This window comes from Taudactylus pleione, unplaced genomic scaffold (assembly GCF_031769625.1).
Source record: "Taudactylus pleione unplaced genomic scaffold, aTauple2 ptg000547l, whole genome shotgun sequence".
NCBI classification, from domain to species: Eukaryota; Metazoa; Chordata; class Amphibia; order Anura; family Myobatrachidae; genus Taudactylus; species Taudactylus pleione.
In genome coordinates, this window is record NW_028284949.1 from 2,335,918 (window position 1) to 2,341,572 (window position 5,655).

Below are 5,655 nucleotides of genomic sequence, written 5' to 3' on the forward strand. Positions count from 1 at the left end.
TACAGCATATAGTGTATTTATTGATGTGCTGTGTGATGTTTTCTTACAAATAAATGGGTTCAGGAAAGCAGCGGACATCCTACATGTAAACTTCTGTAATGGGAGTACAAAAAATGGTTGCTGAAATCCATACTGTGTGTAGTGATTTTATAAATGTATCAGGCATTAGAAGCTGGTCAATCATTGCATAAGGTGTTTTTGACAGAAAGAACCTAAGTAAAGGACAAAAGGTCTCTGTGGCCAGACATACTTAATCCTGAGTCAACAGTGTCTTGCTTTCAGATTACCTAGATACACACCATAAATAGTGAGATTTCCAATATTCATAATTGAGGCAACAGTGCCCCCTACTGTCTATTAATATATATGTATATTTCCAAACCGGACCTTTATACTTGTTAAATGCTTATACATGAGGTTTTTTTTTTCCTATATAAATCTGTAATTTGTCAGTATACATTCAACCCATTGCTCGATGTACAAGATTCCAGCTTCATGGTGTTGGAGGGGCTACTGGTAATGAAACCATTTATGTTCTGAGAAGATGAACTGACAAGCAAGTTAAGTGTTTATTATACTTTACTCTCTTAACTAACTTTGTAATAAATGTTTTTTTAACTGATATTTTTTTGTGTGGCTTGATTAACGTCTTTGTATCCAAAGAATCTTTCTCGTTCCACCGAGAATATTAATGGTGTCAGAAGTGGGATACAAAAGGTTAATAGTCATAAATCTGCTTTAGAATGTGTAGTCGATGGTTTAGGGTTGTGCAAACCCATTGTAAATTGCCTTAATGGTTCAGTGTTGCCCTGAAGGAATGTTTCTCTGTCTCACTTTAATGAGGGAGGTGTGACCTGATCAGTGGAATACCACTGGACAAAGAGGTCCTCAGTATACCATTGACTGGCTGCTCTGCCCAGCTGGATCATGTAGGAACTTTCACGGAATATCCGTGAATGTTTTCTTTTTGGAAATTCTATTTTCCAGGTAACTATAAGTCACATAGTAAGATAGGGTATGCAAGATCGATAGGGAAAAGATCAGTATTCATAAAGTTGATACCAAAAGGCCGACTGGTTCTGAATGTTGACATGTTTTGACCATTATTCTGTAGACATGTATTGAGTTTGACCGTGTTAAATAGTCAACATTTAACATGTTAACACTAAAATGTTGACACTTTTTTTAGCTTGTCCCTAACCAAAGAAATCATGAAAAACCCATGTCAACATTTTACTGTCGACATGTTAAATGTTGACCTTTTGAATGTGTCGACCATTTAACCCTGTCAAACTAAATACTTGTTTATACAATGATGGTCGTCCTAATGACATCGACCTTTTGACTGTCCGCATTCAGAAGGTTTCAACCTTTTGAATGTCGACCTTTTCTCTAGTATCAACCAGATACTCATAGTAAATATGAAAGACGTTTAGATGTGGGATTTCATATGTTTAGATAAGCGGCTTTTGGTCAAAAAACATTATCCACACCCATAGCATGAATACGGTTTCTCTGCCGTAGGAGACCTCTGGTGTTCAAGAGCGTACTCCTTGGTTGTAAAACATTTCCCGCACTCAGAGCAAGAGTAGGGTCTCTCCCCTGTGTGAGATCTCTGGTGTCTTGCAATGTTAGAACATTTCTTTCCCGCATGGATTCTCTGGTGCCTGACCAGGTCTGTACTGCTCCTGAAGCCTTTCCCGCATTCCGAGCAGAAATATGGCCTCTCCCTCGTGTGACATCTCTGGTGCACAACAAACTCCGAATGATTTCAGAAACCTTTGCCACATTCGGAGCAAGGGTAGGACTTCTCCCCGGTATGGACTTTCTGATGCCTAACCAGCACCGAGTTATACATAAAACATTTCCCACACTCCGAGCAGAGGTAAGGCCTCTCTCCGGTGTGGGTTCTCTGGTGTACAATAAGCTTGGGGAGACTTTTAAAGCTTTTGCCACATTCAGAGCAGGAGTGCGATCTCCCTAGCATATGGGTCTTACCATGGATATGAAACTTTGTTTTACTGACAAAACGTTTCCCACACTTGAGGCAAGAATTTTGGTTTGTCACCCAAATGATTTTTACAATATATTAAGCCTCGTTTTACTGGCAAAAAAGTTGCCACACTCTAGGCATGAATATGGTCTCTCTCCTGTGTGGCTTCTCTGGTGGACAAGTTCCGAGCTACGTGTAAAGCATTTCCCACATTCAGAGCAAGGATACTGCTTCTCTCCTGCGTGGCTTATGTGATGCCTAACGAGCTCGTATTTCCGCACAAAACATTACCCACATTCACCGCAGGCGTGGGGCTTCTCTCCCGCGTGACATTTCTGATGACTATAAAGGTGAGAACTGGTTGTCAAATGTTTCTCGCACTTGGCGCATGCATAAGGTCTCCTGTGTGATTTCTGAGATGTGCCACAAGTTCCGCATGACATCTGAACACGTTCCCACATTCGCAGCAGGAAAACGTTTTTTCTCCTGTGTGGATTCTCTGATGCCTTCTCAAAACTTGATTTACTGGTTAAACATTTCCCATATTCTGGACAAGAGTAGGGTTTCTCTCCTGTGTGACTGATCTGGTGCGCGACAAGGTGTGAGTTACGTCTAAGCCACTTCCCGCATTGAGGGCAGGGATGTGGTTTCTCCCCTGTGTGACTTCTCTGATGTACTGAAAGTTCTGACTTCTAGATCCTTTCCCACATTCAGAACATGAATATGGATTCTCCACAGTGTGACATCCGACATCACGCGAGAGTGATCTTTTCTTGCAATGATTAGATGTATATTCCGTATGATCTGTGGGTGTAGGAATGTCAGTGAGGTTTCCTCCATCACGAGACTGATTCCTCCTTAATAGGAGTAGACATGCTGTGTATGATCTGTGGGTGTATACAGATCAGTGTCTGTGGGATTTCCTGGATCACATGAGACTGATTCTTCCTTAATATTAGATGTACTCTGTGTATGATATGTGGGTGTATAATTGTCAGTGTGAGGTTTCCTCCATCAATATCAAACAATACTGATTCCTCCTTAATATGAGTAGATGTATACTGTGTATGATCTGTGGGTGTATAATTGTCAGTGACTGTGAGATCTCCTCCATCACATGAGACTGATTCCTCCTATGAGTAGATGTATATTGTGTACGATCTGTGGGTATATAATTGTCATTGTCTGTGAGGTTTCCTCCATCAGAAGGAGACTGCGATAGTAATAAATAAACTCCGGTAATAACACTGCTACGAGTCAGGAAAAGTCTCACCTTCTTACAAGACATCATTTGGACGTCACTGTGCCGCGTTACTCCATTAAATTGTCTACTCATCAGCACTACAATAAAATGGCTGCCGCTAGCAGACATGGGACGGGACAATGCTGGCATATAATAATTTACATCTAGTGTTTCCCTCAGTTAATTGACTTCTCGGTTTGTCTCACATGATAAAATATTAAAATGAGATAGTGGAGTATTTTAACTAATATAAACACTGTTGCACTTCATAGCGCCCCTCAGATAACAAGAAGGTTACTCTCAGCATCTGATGCCAGCCAGGAGTGATAACATGGGGCCCTCCAGCTGTTGTGGAACTACACATCCCAGCGTGCACTGCCACAATTTTAGCATTCTCTAATAGCAAAACTGTGGCAGGGCATGCTGGGATGTGTAGTGCTACAACAGCTGGATGGCCTCATGTTTAGCACCCCTGCTTGAGATTAACTTTCTTCTTACAATGTATGGAGTTGACAAAATATTAACATAGCTTTGTTTTGTGAAAAATAAATGTCCCTGTACCAGGCAATTAAACCATTCATATTTTTTACAACATTTGTTCTACCAGGCCCAGCACAGTTAATAAAATCGACATTGTTTACATTTATTAACTGACTGTTAAATTTTCTTAATGACAATATATTGTTTATTTTGATATCGTTATTAGATGTATTCTCTTTCATTTATTCATTTTATTAGCATTTTTATTTTATTTTAGATTTTTATATACCTTGCATACCCACAAATCACTGCATCTTCTACAAACATTTATACATAACACACTCAGCACCGTCATGTTCTTCTTCCTCTCTGTGCCCTCATGTTCTTCTTCCTCTCTGTGCCCTCATGTTCTTCTCCCTCTCTGTGCCCTCATGTTCTTCTCCCTCTCTGTGCCCTCATGTTCTTCTCCCTCTCTGTGCCCTCATGTTCTTCTCCCTCTCTGTGCCCTCATGTTCTTCTCCCTCTCTGTGCCCTCATGTTCTTCTCCCTCTCTGTGCCCTCATGTTCTTCTCCCTCTCTGTGCCCTCATGTTCTTCTCCCTCTCTGTGCCCTCATGTTCTTCTCCCTCTCTGTGCCCTCATGTTCTTCTCCCTCTCTGTGCCCTCATGTTCTTCTCCCTCTCTGTGCCCTCATGTTCTTCTCCCTCTCTGTGCCCTCATGTTCTTCTCCCTCTCTGTGCCCTCATGTTCTTCTCCCTCTCTGTGCCCTCATGTTCTTCTCCCTCTCTGTGCCCTCATGTTCTTCTCCCTCTCTGTGCCCTCATGTTCTTCTCCCTCTCTGTGCCCTCATGTTCTTCTCCCTCTCTGTGCCCTCATGTTCTTCTCCCTCTCTGTGCCCTCATGTTCTTCTCCCTCTCTGTGCCCTCATGTTCTTCTCCCTCTCTGTGCCCTCATGTTCTTCTCCCTCTCTGTGCCCTCATGTTCTTCTCCCTCTCTGTGCCCTCATGTTCTTCTCCCTCTCTGTGCCCTCATGTTCTTCTCCCTCTCTGTGCCCTCATGTTCTTCTCCCTCTCTGTGCCCTCATGTTCTTCTCCCTCTCTGTGCCCTCATGTTCTTCTCCCTCTCTGTGCCCTCATGTTCTTCTCCCTCTCAGCGTCCTCATGTTCTTCTCCCTCTCAGCGTCCTCATGTTCTTCTCCCTCTCAGCGTCCTCATGTTCTTCTCCCTCTCAGCGTCCTCATGTTCTTCTCCCTATCAGCGCCCTCATGTTCTTCTCCCTCTCTGTGCCCTCATGTTCCTCCCTATTAGTGCCCTCATGTTCTTCTCCCTCTCAGCACCTTCATATTCTTCTCCCCCTCAGTGCCTTCATATTCTTCTCCCCCTCAGTGCCCTCCTGTTCTTCTCCCTCTCAGTACCCTCCCTGTACTTCTCCCACTTAGGGCCCTCATGTTCTTTTCCCTCTCAGAGAGAATAGAGAAAAAGCAAAATAGGACCGTATCACAGAGACCAAGTGAGTGAAGGAAGCAGAGAAGTGGATGGTCAACTGTGTCAAAGGACATTTGACAATTTCTTGCGCTCTGACTGGTGGGTTGTTCATGCCATTCACAATCAGTGTGTGGAGACTTCCCACTACTTTGATTTGCGATTGACCCATGCCATCCACCAATCCACACTCTTGGAGATGTTTACTTGTTGTAAGACAGGTCAGTCATACCTAGTGTCTGTGTGGCCTCATACTGCATGGACGTGGCTGAGAAGCAGGTGGAGGATGATGCCAGGGCATTCAGCTTGTGTGTCAAATGCTATTGAAGCTTCTGCTTGTATCTTGACAGCCTGGCATATACATTCAGGGGGTCTGATTAGCACAGATTGCAATTGCAACTGCATATGCAGATCGGCCGATTGTGCAGTACTTTGCATGTGTAAGCACCGCATTGAGAT

At 43.2% G+C, this 5,655-nt stretch overlaps 1 pseudogene; it reads right to left on the reverse strand.

Annotated features, from left to right (window-relative positions):
* Positions 1-1,483: 1,483 nt before the first annotated feature.
* Positions 1,484-3,365, reverse strand: LOC148500759 (uncharacterized; annotated as a pseudogene).
* Positions 3,366-5,655: the final 2,290 nt, after the last annotated feature.